Genomic DNA, 15,729 nt, shown 5'->3' with positions numbered 1-15,729 from the left:
ATGGTAAACAATCCTCCCTAAGTTAAACATTTCAACCTTTGTTAACAACACACCCAAGTATTTTGCTTTTTAACCAAAGGTATTTGGGCTGTTTAGCATATCTGCTCAGATTTCCTCCAGTCATTTCACAACCTGTACTTGCAGTGCTTGCCAAAGTTCAGCCTCAAATTCTACATTTTTTTTTTCTTTTTACAATGCTGGAGAGAACGTCTAGTATTTTCTCGTGCAGTCTGAAAGATACTTACAGTAGTCATATATGGTGCAACTTAGGCTTGATTAAAATTAGGTACATAATGGATATGAGTAGTAAAATATGATTATTTCTTGGTGCAAACCCCCTTCAGTTTATACACATATACAATCTTTCACATGGGAAAAATAGATGCTGCAGCCAGATTATTTTTTCAAAATGAAAATAATAGAAAATCCTGAAATACACATAGTATTTCAGAATGTCTAGAATCAGAATTAAAAAATAATTCTGTAATGAAAATAAATTACTCACTAATTCAAAAAGCAAAGCATTGTCATAGTTATTTCTATTTCCATTTCCCTGTTAGTAAAAATCTCCTAGTACAAAATTATGAGACAAGAGGCAACCTACTCACCAGTTCTGCTGACAAAATTAGCTGCATTTGGGCAGATACTTTAAGAAATGGGGTTTTTTAGGAGCAGAGTTTGGTAGGTTTTAAAAAGTAACAAAATAATGAAAATAGAAAATATTTAACACAATAGAGATAGTACTTTAAATCATGGTGAATATATTACAGAGATGGTATTCTGTAAAGTAAGTGGTTTAATTTGGCTACTTATGAATTATTTGAGGTCTACAGAAAGTAGAAAGACATATACTCAGATGGTATAAATATGCAACATTTCACTCAAATCAACAGTTCAATGCTAATTTACATCAGTTAGAGTTCTGACTCCCACGGTGATTAAATATATATAATTCTTTAGAGTTGCTAACTGTAACCTTTTCATTTAAAAATCACTGTTAAATCATTCCCATATGTTCCTTTCCAACCATAATGGAAACGAACTAAATAATCTTTAAACATATCTATAGTTAAAATACTGCAGCTGAAACTTCTATCCAGATACAGGAAAAAAATAATCATAATACTAATATTATATTGGCAAGGTCATAATAAAGCATGTAAAATTTTAAATGCTTATTTTTGGTCAACAAAATGGTCAGCAAACACATTTTTGTGGGCTTGCCCAGGAACTGCTCAAGACAGTTAATAATTTAACATAAAAGCTAAAATAGATACCCACAAACCAGGGTAATTTGTATGGCTATAGGATGTTTTTCCTTTCCCCATTAGTAATTGCTTTGAGTTGGTGAGACCACCCACAGTGAAGTCATTCTGGGAAGTCAAATATGGGGAGGGAATGGCAGGAAAATGAAAACTAGAAACATATCTGGGAATATCTGGTTTTAAGGCTAGGATAAGTGGAAGACACACCCATTATTATAGATGACAGCTCTCCCTAATAGTCCAAAATATAGTCCAAAATATACTTAGCTTGGAGTAAAATTCACATTTATCCCAGCTGGACTTATTTTGGGTTTGCTTCTTAGACCCTTTGTGTGACCATAGTCCCATTTTTCTCTTCTAAACTTGATCTAGAACAATGATTTAACATCTCTTCCATATCAACCAAGTTTAACACCAAGCATTTCAAATTACCTCTGCAGTCTAGTCTCAAGTCACAGATCCTTTAACTATTATACTTGAATGATCAAGCAGGCCCTTCTGACAAAACTTCCACTGCTGAATTACTAATGACGTTTAAATGGAGCTAGTCCAAAGAAAAAGATTTTAAAAGTGATTGCCAGAGTATGGCAAACACTAATGTTTGGCAGCAGGTTAGTGACATTCACAGATTTCTCTAGATGATCTAGGAACATCTTTCCTGACCCACAAAGTTTTGAGATTTAAAAAATACCCCCTTGCATTCTGGAGTGAGAAAACTGAAGAGAGATCCTCATTTTCCAGAGAAATAGTCTTGTGTTTCATAAAGCAGTCACCATAAATTCATGCATTGCAAGTGTAAAGTATGTTCGGAGATTTCACCTGCAGGAATCCAAATCTCATAACTCAAAGACTTTTAAGTATTGTGGTCAATTCTGAAAATGAGATTTCAACTCCAAAGTAACAGAGAACTTTGGAAAATATTTCTAATGACTAACATGCATTTGTACTTCTAAGAAATAACTGTACAAACTTGTTTGTGCAACTCATGCTTTTGTCTCCCACGGGTACATGCATATCATTCAGCTCATGAGTTTCAATCCGTTTTGTGGATTCTGAGCAGTATGCAGCAAAATTGCTAGCATTACTAAAAAATAATTTTAAAAAAAGTGGAATCCCTAGGGCCAAGTATTTCACCAATTATTAAAATAATAAATGTAAAGTGTAAATGACAAAATAGTAAACTTTACATATTGATTATTTTTCCATGAAGGAACTTACAAATTGGAGGAAGAGTGAGTATTCTTCTACCACAGATTCTTGGCGTGTTTCCTTTTTATTTCTTAATTACATCCCTGATGCAGTGACTACGGTATGACATCTTTCTTTATCTCTGCCCAGAGGCAGCTTACATATCTTACAGGTTTAACTAATACTTTGAGCTATTTCATATATCACCTGTCATGCATTTTTTTTTTAGCATTAAAGTTTTAATTTTTCTTAGTAGCATTTCTAAGATGATATAGACCCAAGACTCTCTGGCTTCTTGTGTGGGAGGAACACATCAACGGAGCCTCTGACTGCGTGGCACTGTATAGAAGATGCAATGTGACCAAAGAACTAAGCCTTACAAGAAAACTTGCAGCACAAAGTCTATGAGGCACTATATCATGATTTTGAAATAAAATATTCCGGGTTTAGCCAAAATATGTAGTTTAAAGCACTAATACTGTTTGCAAGAAACCTAGATCCTTTTTTTTTTCCCACTTCAGGCAGCTTTGGAAACTATTGCAGGAAAGGTGGGAAACTGCAAACAAACAAAATACCATCAACAATTTCACTTTGGTTTTCCATCAGAAAAGCAATGTCTTACAGATATGTGTGACTTTAGTTAATAAAGTTTCCACATCTGAGAAAAATATTAATGAGAGTTTATCTGAATTTAGCTTTTCAAGAAGCTTTGTTCACGGAGACCAAGAGATAAGACAACCATTTTTCTGCTGTAGTCATTTTTTGATCAGTCTTCATTCATATTGCAGAAAAGTGCCTTTGTTTGGTTTTTGACATTATTCATGGCACTGAAAGTACTACAAAGTACTTCATTAAAACTATTGGTGCCGACGAATACAGGATCTCTCCAGGAGTTACACTTTAAACATAAATACTGACTACTACATCTTCCATACTAACTACTACATCTTCTGAAGAGTATTCAAGACCACTTGCACATTAGGATTAATTAAAAACTGACTGAAATCAACAAGAATACCTCCACTAAATTTCTCCCAGGCTGATGGAATTTAAGACCAAGAAGCAGCACAGTTATGATGATACGCTCTGATGTCCTGTTTACAAAGCATTTTAATTAGTAATTCTCGCATCAACCATGTAGTTACTTATGGATACACAGGTAATAAATTGAAGAAAATAATATTGAGGATTTACCACCGACACATTGTTCCTGCCAAAGCTAAGTACTTTCTGTAATGAAATTATTTGATCCATGGATGAGGAGAGAGAAGAAAAAGTCATTTACTGGGAACTTGGCCTCGGACTTTAACACAGTCTCCCTTCTACCCAAACTCAGATATGGACTAGGCTGATGGACTGTAAAGCAGGTGAAAAACTGACTAGATTGTTCATCTGAAAAGGCAGTAGTTAATGTTCAAAGTGGAACTGGCAGCCACGATAAGTGGCATTCGTCAAGAGCTGATAATGTTTAACATCTTCATCAGCAACCTGGAAAATGAGACAGAATGCATCCTCAGAAATTTCGTATGCATCCTAAGAAAGTTCGTAGATTACACCAAATTTGAAGAGGTGCTTGATATGCTGGAGTGCAAGGCTCCAGGGACAGACTTTTACTACTGAGCAAAAAAGGAAATTAATGAAGTTCAACAAAAATGTATGCAAAGTCTTGAACCTACAACAGAAACACCCCATGCAACAGCATCAGCAGAGAACTGACTGGCCAGAAAGGAACTTTGCAGAAAAGGACTTGATTATCCTGATGGACACTCCTGATGGACATAAACATGCAATGTGTCATTGTTGCAATTAAGGCTATGCACATCAACAAGAGTGTAACCATTAGATGAAGGGAACTGATTAATCCCTTTTATTCAGCACCAAGTCTCATCTGAACGCAATGTCCAGTTTGGGGCCCTCGAGCACAAGAAAGTCCCTGAAAAACTGGAGCAAGTTCAACAAGATGGTCAAGACCTGTAGTACGTGACATATGAGGAGAGACTGAAAGAACTGGATTTGTTCAGTCTTAAGAAGAGGGCAAAAGAGGTATCTAATTGCTGTTTTCAATAACCTAAGCTGAAGCTGAAAGAAGACAGCTAGCCTGTACTCAGAGACGCTCAGAAAAAGTAAGAGGCAACAGATGTAATTTGCAGCAAGGAATTCTAACCTGGTATAAGGAAAAATATTTCACTGAGGCAGTGAGTAAGCTCAGAGATGTGGAACATTCATCCTTGCATATTTTCAAAACTCAACAAGACAAGACCCTGACCAAGCTGAAACAGTTTTACATGGGCCTTTGAGCAGGAGGCTGGACTAGACGACCTCCAGCAGTCTCTTCCAACCTAAGTTATCCCCATATACATAAAAATGATCAAATCCCTTCCTGACCTTCATTAGGAAAAGCAAAATATGAAGAGCTTGATAAGTTGCAACCTGCAGGTAGCCATATTTCATCTGGATCAAAGCCTTTATGGCTAATTTACTGTCTGCTAAATCATCAGCCACTTTGCTTTCCCCATTTTAGCATGCATTTAGTATTGATGAAGCAAGCTTATGACTCAAATAGAAGAAGGAACAGATCATGAACTGCTTTAACCTTAACATTTGCAATGTCTCATGTTGTGACTTGCAGGGCTAAGCAACCTTCTTCTTCTTTTTTAAAACTTATTTCAACATATTTGCATCCATAAATCTGTAGAGGAAGACTGTATTATGAATCATTACTAGATGAATCACTTTTCTTGATCATTTGTCCATCTCTATTCTTACAGTAAATACTATTTATGACCAAGTTGCTATTTCAGTCAAAATATGAGTCATACTTGTACTAGTGGAAAAGAAGAAAATCTCTACCTGGTAAGGAATATCATTTAATGTCTCCCCATATGCTCCAGTCTTGCAAAAGTCACTGCACAGAGGCTTCAAAGGTATTTAAGTATGCTGAGTACTGTTACAGAACTGGAGCATTAATCTGTCAGACCTTGATTCTATTCCTGTTAACTTCAAATGGAGCAGAACCGCTTTGCTGCAACCGATATCCTGGCACAGAAATTCTTCATATAGTTTCATGTCTTCAGCAAAGACACTAAATTGATAAAAAGTACATTCTATAATCAGCATGTACAGCTCTCTTACCCTAATTTATAAGTTACTTAATTCTGATTCTCTGAATTTATTTTGTTGCACTCGCAAATGTGTGCACACAGTAAAGTTTTAGTCTTGATCAGGAGTGCTTTTCTGAGGCTAATCTCCTGATCAGTCCCCTTTTGCTGCACTTTGTTTCCATCATGGAGCAGTCTCACAGCATGCAAACTGAATTCCTTTGGATGAAACTAAACCAGCAGGAATAATCCAAGAGCCCAAACACGTGCTCCAGTTACTAAGAGTTCAGTCCCTGGGACCAAACTAGAGCTGGTCTGAAGCTAGTCAAAATTCTTAAAACTTGTATAAACAATCCATACATGACCCTCAGCATCAACTGTTTCACACTATATATCTGCTCCTCTTTCCCCCTACTATTTGATAATAATAACCTTAATTGTTCTGATTAGTAGATAATTCCAGATCCATGTCATTCGAATTTGGATGTTTTACCCTTAAGGGTCTTTGTAAGAGATTCATCTACATTTCTTCGAGACAACAGAGGGAGGGAGGAGGAGAGAGAGAGCGGGGAGGGATGTGGGAGAGACAAGTACAGTGGAAGAGAGTGAAGGGAAGAGGGGAAGGGGAGAATGGAGAGAGAAGGAGGTGGACTGGGACAGGGAAAAGAGGCAAAGGGAAAGACGAGGAAGAGATGAGGGGAAGGTGGAAGAGGAAGTAGGAGAGGAGAGAGAAGGAAGGAGAGGAAGGGAGAGAGGATGAGAGTGAGGAAGAGGTAGGAAGGGAAGGGAAGGGAAAAGATATGGGAGAGAGGGAGACTGGGAGAGAGGGAAGGAAGGAGGGAGGGAGAAAAATATATCTTGTAAAAGAATTAACACTTGCAGATAAAATGCTCTCTAGAGTTAGCTTTTTCCACTATATCCTGAAAAAGTCTAGATAATAAATGTGGGCAAGATGCCTAACTTTGAGGTAAGACAAATCCCATACTTAGTTAACAGCCCTCATGGGGTTTAGAATAGAATAGTTTAGTTGGAAAAGACCTACAACAATCACCTAGATCATCTAAATAAATATAAACCTATTTACATTGAAATGGCAGAATCTAATAATCTATAAACTTTACAATTATTATAATCACAACTTCCATGTGTAACACCTAGTACTGTTTTCTCTTAAAGCTTAAATTTGCATTAATAACCCTTTGAATTGTTTTATGGTTTGGGTTTCTTTTTTTTTTCAAATTCATATTTGCACTAACACTAAACAAAAATGCTAGAAGAAACCATTACTTTTAATACAAAAATAGTTCAGGCCTTAGAACTTCATATGTGTGTCAACCTCCCAGACCACTCCTCCCTTCTTTCAAACCCCACCAGGGCAGTGGACATAGCAGTTGCCTCACCTCAGCAAGAAGATACATTTCTTGTCTTCCTCAGAACTATGTCAGCACAGAAATGAACAGGGCAAGAGAATATTTTGATCACACCATCACATCTGGACTTTTTGATTTAAAAAAAATTAAACTTATGCAATTTAAAACTATAAATTTCTGCCACAGCATTGCATTTTTTCACACTGCAAAATCAGTAGTTTGCATGCCAGGTGACCCCCTTTCCTCTCTCTATGTGCGACCGCCACAGGTTGGAACACGTTTGTTTTCCATGAGGCACCAAAAATTCTTCTTTTGCTGTTGGGAAAGATAATGCATTGTGGGTTGCTTTTCTGTTTTTGTGCACAAAAAGAACATAGAGCAGCCAGATTTGCATAATTTTCAACCCATAGCGGAAGGGATCAATAATCCTAAGAAAAAACCTAAGACAGAAGCTGCAATGAGATAGATAGCTCCTGAAAGAGACCTTAAAGGAAGACACTTCCGGATAGAGAAAACATATTTTCCTACTGGAAAACCATCTGCAATGATATTTTTTCTATCAGCCCTAAAGTCAACTAAATATATATTCAAAATTACACATCAGCATTTAAATAGTGCATATTCTGTACCATTAGATATTAAAAAATATTCAAGCAAATTTACAGGTATTCAGAACAAACTGATAAAATGACAGAAGCAAAAGAACAACTTGAAAAAACTGCATAAGGTATGAAATTGCATTAAATCAATGTCATTAGCTTGCTTCATCTAGAATAAGCACATGTGACAAAGTGCACAACCTCACAGTACTCCACAGAAGACAGCAGTGACAATCTTCTAGAGGCCTCAGGGCACAAGCTTTATTTGCAAAAATAATTGCTCTCACTGTCAAAGTCTGGCTGACATTGACTGCACAATCCTACAATGAGATCAAGATTAACCATCATGAGCCAACACTTTCAGTGCTGTGAGTCACAGATCACTTTACAGACAAGGACAACTGTAACCACATATACTGAAACCAGTATATCAAATCTGGTCCACAGGTCACATCCAGGCCAACACTCCTAAAGAAATAATATACTGAATATTACTGTATGTAGACAAATCTTCAAGGTATGAAGAAGAATTTAGAATAGGAAAGAATTATTGGGAGAAAAAAAAAGAAAAAAGACTAGTGTGAGTTCTCACTGGTGAAAACGCATTAAATGAAAACCCAATAACCTTAGCACTGCAAGCAACAACCAGGACATACAGCTAGACAGCACTAAGTTGTAAGCACAAGGCTATCTGAGCCAACTTAAGAAAGCAGCTTAGCTGTCTTAGTATGACGTACTGTGTTACCGTGTTTCTCAAATGAAAGCCATTAACAAGCACAGCACACCTAGGCTAGTCTTTTCCAGTACATTCATTGGTCTGTTTAAATGTTTAAAACTAGTGGAAACATCTACACTCTGCAACGTTAATTTATGCCATGTGTAAGACAATGCTCTTAAATAGTAGGGTGCCCTTGATGAAAATCAGACTGATCAGGCTTTGTGGTATAGATCTCCGTAACCAGATTTACTGTAAAAGCACATATTGGCAAACAGTTCATTTTAATGAGACAAGAAACATGGCAGAAAAATGAACAAAACACCTTATTGCATTCCTGCTCTCTCTTAAAAAAAATGCCTCAATATTTTTGCTCAGATGCTGCGCATTTCTCAGTTACTTCTTTTACAAACACTTGTTTAGCAACTAAATTTCCTGCCTGGTTCAAACATTTAATCTTGCTGTTGAAGCCCTATGATGAATTTTATTATGTTTTAATTTAAAAGTGTCCCAGCACTTGCACAGTGAAAACACACTGATGCAGTTAGTTTCACATTATGTTAGGAGATAACATGAAATTACAGTTATCAGGCTATATTAGGTTGGTAATACTGGGACAGTAGATTAGATCAAAACAATAGGAAAGAAAAAACACAGCCCTTTTCATTGCTTTTACTAGTATTCCTTCTTGAGATTAATGTCAAAGATGCTTAGAAATCTGGATGGGCATGGCTTGAATCTAAATTTTAAAATCCTACTATTGTTTATGACATATTTAGAACAGCTTAAGATCAGCTACCATTTTTTTCACAGTCTAGAAAGTAGCAGAGATTTTAAAAAGGTCAGAGAGCATAAGAGATGGAGGATCATTCACAAGTGTTCATCTCCAAAAGAGCATCTGTGGTGCCCGAATGAGAAAACTACTTTATGATCTTTGGGACAAACCAGAAGAATTTTTTATTCTCTGCAGTACCCAGTTTATAACAGGAGCTTCAAAAACATTGAGAAACCATTTGTGGATCTTTAATCCCTGTATGGTTTTACCACTTGATCTAGCAGGTGGTGTCTGAGAAAAACCTTTACTAAGTTGCAGTGACCTCCAGAGCCACCACGCAGCCTAAAGACAAGACAAAAATAGTATCTGCTGTGGTCTTTGAAAACTGATAAATATTACACTACAGTAAGCAGATATGAAGTAGGTCATTATCATAAGTAGGGGAAAAGAGAAAAGTGATCTGTTAAATATACATTTTGATCAATGAATAAACACTTTTGAGTCTACAACGTCCTACAAAAACCTGTGTTACTTCTGTTTGACAAGTAAAAAATACATGTATTTTGAGCTAGATGCCAGAGGATTAATAAAGCTGCTGTCATGCTAAATGATGTCTGTTTCCAAAGCCTTCTAAGAAAAAAAATAATCCTTGTCCCCAAGTGCAATAAACTGTGTGCAGACAGAATTTGTGTACGTGCATTTCCAACACAGCTCAGCATACTCTGCCATACATTTACCATAGTGGTATTCAAACCATTTAAAATTAAGCCTTGTGTTAAATTCATATGCTATCAATATGGCTTTCTCAGAATTAACATACACAAGTCTACTATTTTTACCTTGTTTACTGCATTTGTGGTACATTTACATGTCCCTATGTGTGCAATGATTACAAGGACAACTTATAAGACTGAAAATTGTCACTTCACAGAAAAATGGATGCAAAAATATAAAATTATATCATCAGTAGCTATGATCTTCTGCTTCCATTTAACTTTTCTGTAAGCACCCAAAGCTTGGGGGGGGGTCATTATCTAAGTGCTAAGGTTATGTTCTTAGAATAATTCTACCATCTGCTTTCTTTACATTTTGTATTAATAAAGTCACTGATATTATAGTACCTAAAAGAAGCCTGCAATGCATTTTATAAAAATGGGTCTCACAGACATATAAAATGAAGATATCAATAAAACGGCTGTGTTGTAATCCTGCAAAGTTAGTATTAAGGGATATTTTTAAATATTTCTACAGCTTCAGTTAGAGTACACTCATGTTAACTTCTACTGTAGTTCGGCATGAAAGCTCTTCAGGATTAGAAACTGCTAAATTGTAAATAAGTCTATTAATAAAGCTCAAGGTGATTACAATAACAACAAGTAAATGAGGCAAATATTAATGATTTACACTAAGTTGCACTTGTAATAGTTTAAAACATTGTTTTCAGTGATCTAGGATTAAATGAATAAAATAGGAATTATGTTTAGTACTGTGAGGCCTAACTTCTAACTGAAAATAAAACTCCAAGTCAGGTGCCTAGATTCTCTACAAAATGTGTAAGAACAGCTGGGAGTCAGAGACTGGGATTCACAAAGCCCAGTACACTGAGTACAAAGTCACCCGAACTAACCTGCAACCTCTGTCAACCGCTCTGCCTTCATACATGTGGAATCCACAATCTAAAACATCTATTTGAGATATGTGTTAAAATTATATCTACCCTAGTTCAAGAAAACAAGCAGCCTGAAGAGAGCAACTGTGGTACTCTTTCTTCAGTCCAATATAACACCTATAATATCCCAGTGCTTAGCATACCCAAATGAAATGTGATACATATGCTCTATGAATCCTCCTCCAGTCTTCTTGAATCTTCATTGGTCACAAATATGTGAGAGCTACAGGGCTTTTATAAACTCTCTTATTACCCAAGCAATTCAATTTTGTATTAAATAATCACATATTTCTTAATCTCTAAAGGGAATTACAATGAATGCATGACGTAGCTGCTAGAGTAGTCCCCTGGGGAGTCTCAAGGTCCAGACTTTCTTACAGTAAGAACAATACAAGGATGTCAAAACAGGAGTTTTGATGTGTTTTTATGTGGAGCAATTTGGTACCATCACTGACCATTTCGGTGGTTTTCCAGCTCAGAGCTGGGATTGGGGTACCCAGGTGACTTGACTGGTTACAAATTAGGCATTTCCATTGTTAAATTGCAACTGAGTTGAGCAGGTGAGGAATTAGACTTAAAAGTGGTATCTAGGAACCTAGTCCCTTTGAAGACAGAGGCCCTTGGCTTTGTCTAATGTTTCTTATTACATAAGTTTCTAAAGTCTACTAATTCAAATATCATTTAAACTTACTAAATCTCTACAAATAAAATCATCCAGACAGGCTGCTAATTATGAATTAATATCTTCTTGCTTATACTCATTGTGAGAACAATCCCTTGCATGATTTTGCGCCAACTAGCATTCTCCCAAACAAATCCAAGCCATCATTTGGCAGATAGGAAGTATTCCAATGGACTGTTTGCATATAGCCAGCCTGTTTTGGAAGCTGAGTTATTATTATATGGGCATGGGCGTTAATGTCATAAAACAGTCCACACATCTTTAATTTGCTAGTATAAATGTAGCCAATGAATGCAAATGGATTAACTGCAGATTGAGTTACAGGATTAGTTTCATGGCATTGTGGCCATGCCTTTAACACATGCAGACCACAATGCTGCAGTGGACCTTTGTTGTATAGCAGCTGTTTTAAGTTCTGGCAGTTCTCCCAGCTCTTTAGTCCACATTCCCCTCTTCTTTGCACCAGGCCCTTTGCTCTTAATTCTTCTTATAGTATGCACTATCTGCAAAGATATATCCTACAAGGAGTGGCTAGCAGTTGAATTTTCCAGACCAGAATTAGGTTTACAAGATTATATCTCAGTGGTGCAGATATACAGTGGAATTGAGAAAGGGTAAAAATGAGTAAGCTGATTAACTAGTCTAAAATACTGGGAGAAATCAATAACCATAATAAGGTACAAAAATACCGTCTTCCCAAAATGAAGCAACTGGGAGCTGATGTGTACTCCCACTTCTAATAATTACTCTAACACCAGTTCTTGGCCCCTTTGAAGTACACAGTGGTCTTGTGACCTCAGTTTTAGCATGGCTAGTTGAAAAACATGACACCATACATAAAACCAGATTCTTATATCAGAATGCCACCTTACCTTGGAAGATCCTTTACTATAGGGTTTTTTTGATTTACAATGTTACACTGGAATGTAGCAATTTGCTTTATGTCTCTAACATTTAGACATCTGTTTTCCATATGCATTGCAGTAGTACTGCAAAGACAGTAGTGAATCTGTTCTCTACAGAGAGAAACGGTCAAGGTCTGTTGTCTATATTTATGAACAGAATTCTAGACAAAAGTACTGTTCCTGAATACTTGTCAACATCTAAGTGGTGCTCCCAACTGTAAAGTTTAAGATGAGAAAATGATTTTCTCTAAGAATTGGTTATTGTTAGAGCTAACACCATGTCCATCTCTGTTGAAGCATATGTATATTGGTAAGCTTTTCGCTACAGCTTTGCAGATCACTTTTGCAAAATGTATTTTTCAGCAGATTTTTAATGTTATAATATTCTAAAATTATATTAAGACTGTTTAAATGACAGTTTCCTCACAGCAGATAACATATTGCTAAGAAAAATGAGCACTAAAATGATGTAATTAGTATTCATGTCAAGTAATTATGCTTAAATTAGCAGTTATAAATTACATTTCTACTTTTAATTTATCTAGTCATTTAATTAGGTGCCTAATATTAGATATCTAACTGAACACAGAGGAAAATGTCTTTTAAATATTAGGAATTGTCAAAGGTAGGTGACCTATCAATTATAATACCTGAATAATACAGAAGAGCGAATTGACATTTTCACATTCTACCACCATGATATACCTAAATTAACCTAGCATGTTAACCTGGTTATGTTGTTGTGAGTACAAGCAATCCACAGATTAAAGCTGTGGCTCTGAGGATTTCTTCTGGATAAAACATGAGTGGTTAGACTACACTCAGGGCCAATCTGCTGGTTTTGCACATAGAAGCATATAGAAGCTAAGTCAGAAAAAAACCTGGCAGATTTCAAAGAGTTAAGAGTATTTTTTCATCTTACACAGATTATGAGGGTTAATGGCAAAGGGTTACGTGCTGGTATCTATTAAATTTATCGACCCAGTTTTCTTCTATCAATAACCTTGCCAGAGGTCAGAAAGATTGACCTCTAAACTGTATCATTTGATTGCAGCAGATCAGGACATCCAAGACCTTTGTGACCCTGCAGCTGCTGTTCTGATTTACCAGAGACTGACAGCAAAAGCTAGAAGCAAGTGAAACTTAGATTTCTCTTCTAATAATTTTTTAGTCGAAAGTCAACTGATAAGTCAAAAGATCTCATAAATCAGCAACTATTAATTCAGGAATGTAAAAGTAAAATAGCATTACTACAATATAGGATTTCAAATTCATACTAAATAAAATACTGTCCAAAAATTTCAGTAACATTTGCTGTGAAAAATATGTCAAATGAGCATTTTCTGATGAAACACTGTGTTGGGAAATGCTTCACCAGCCCTATCGAAATTAAACACTAATTTTAATTTAGCTATTTTTTCATACCTTTTATCTTCTACTTTTGTATGTTTAACATTCATGGGAGCTTCATAAACATGTAGACTGTTTACAAGTACAAATAGAGAACAAAGATGAAGGTATTTAACACTTCAGTTGTATTTTTAACTGTCTTTATCATTATTAATTATTATAAATTCATCTACTGTTTTTTGTTGTACCAGGTGTAGCTGCTCAGGTGCTGGCGGGGGTCTGCTGCCTCTGCAGTCTCTGTGAGGAGAGGCCGGGCTGCCCCGTACCTGACGCAGCCGGGTCCAGGAGCCCCAGAATGACTACAAGTAAAATTTACAGGACAGAGACGGTGCATTAAAAATTGGGGAATTTCAATCATGGGCACGTTTTCAAAGTTCTTATCTTAAAATATTCACGTACCGGGTACAGCTGTCCAGGTGCTGGCAGAGGTGTCTGCTGCGTCTGGGAGAGTGGAGGGTGAGGAGAGCAGGTGAAAGGAGAGGCCGGGGCTGCCCCGGGCCGGACACCGCTGGTTCCAGCCGGCTCCAGCGGCCCCGGTGCAGGGCACAGCTGAGCCCCTTACCCGGGGGCGGGCGAGCCCCTCGGGGAAAGCGCGGCTAAGAAAGGGCAGAAGGCTGCCTGGTGGTGAGGGGAACAGTGTGGGAAACAGTCTTGCGAGTCATGAGGAGGGAGTGGGCGGAGAGGAAGGGGGCTCCAGCTATCCTCCCGCAGAGATCCCCCTGGAAAGCCGCGGCCAGAGCAGGCAGGTATCTCCTGAGGGAGCTGGGGCAGCAGGGGAACGGCCTGAGAGGGCAGGGGCGGTGGAAAGGAGCTGGTGTGGACTCACCGCAGCCCCCCATTCCCCTACGCCCCTGCGCCGCTCGAGAGGAGGCAGAGGGGAGGTACAGGTCTCAGGAATGAAAGAGGGAAGTTGAGGCTGAGAAAAAGGTGGCTTAATTTTTGTCTTTGTTTCTCACCATACAGATTTATTTTAATAGGAAATAAATTAAAATAATATTCCCCAAAATGAGTCTGTTTTGCCCATGATGGTAACTGGTAAGTGATATCCCTGGTTTTACCTGAACCCACAAGATTTTTCATCTTATTTTCTCCTCCTGTCCTGTTGAGGAGGAGAGTGGCTGGGCAGGGTGTCTGGCAGCTGTCCAAGGTCAGCCACCACACTTGGACTTAAGTCTTTGACAGAAATTTTGAGGCAAGAAAAATAATATCTTGGGAACTGATCAGCAAATACTGTTTGAGTTCCTTCCTTGTTCAAACCTCTTTCCCTTAAAACTTTCTGTTGTTAATGTCTCTCTTCTGTTTTAATTTGCACCACAAACAGTGGTATAGTTTGTTGGTTTAATCCATCTACTTGTTTTGTGGAGGTTTACATCCAATGTGTGTGTTCAATAATATTGTGGATGCTTGTTTGGGTGGAACCACAGATCAGTTGGTGGTAATCATGTGGCTCAATATGTAACATGGACCACTGACTGCATGACAGCTCTGGGTTTATATGATTCTTTCTTTAAATCTAGAGGAATGAACTCCACAGTCAAAACTAAAAGTAGTCCTTTTCTGCTCTAAGAACTGAACTTTCCAGATTCACGTTATTGAATCCACCTCGATTAAAATACAGCACATTCTTCAATACGTCATGGCAAGATCAGTGTCATATAAAAGTCCTATCGCAACTGCTCCTACTAACAAATATAATCTACAACAGAACTGGTTCAAATCTTAATTGCATCGACCTGTTTGCATGCACTTTAGAGCAAAACAGGAACAGTTTCAACTGACCTGGCTTCAACTGCTCCAACATATCTGCTGTTACAATCTAGAGAAGGCAGAGAAGATGATGACAGCAGAGCAATTAATTTAGATCATGTAGAAATGCACTGAGGAGAGATGAGAAAAAAAAAAAATCCTGTTAAATGAATATAAATAAGGCTATGAGAAAAAGTATTTTTCAATATTTGTGTGGGTTTTGTGTTACCTGTAATATGTGCTATGCCTACCCCTGAGTTGTCTCTGTATATTTCTAGAGTTAAATTTTCTTGTTATCATGTGAAGC

At 37.3% G+C, this 15,729-nt stretch overlaps 1 long non-coding RNA gene across 1 annotated transcript in view; it reads right to left on the bottom strand.

Moving 5' to 3' along the window:
• Positions 1-15,519, bottom strand: part of LOC142600765 (uncharacterized) — a 57,885-nt gene extending 42,366 nt beyond the window's left edge. Inside the window, exon 1 of the long non-coding RNA XR_012834326.1 lies at positions 15,456-15,519. This is a non-coding gene — a long non-coding RNA (uncharacterized LOC142600765). The remainder of the gene's footprint in view (positions 1-15,455) is intronic.
• Between the last annotated feature and the right edge of the window lie 210 nt (positions 15,520-15,729).

The sequence above is a fragment of the Balearica regulorum genome, chromosome 2 (assembly GCF_011004875.1).
Source record: "Balearica regulorum gibbericeps isolate bBalReg1 chromosome 2, bBalReg1.pri, whole genome shotgun sequence".
Classification (NCBI taxonomy): Eukaryota; Metazoa; Chordata; class Aves; order Gruiformes; family Gruidae; genus Balearica; species Balearica regulorum.
Note: the sequence above shows the minus strand (reverse complement) of the source record. Positions and strands in the feature narration are given on the sequence as shown.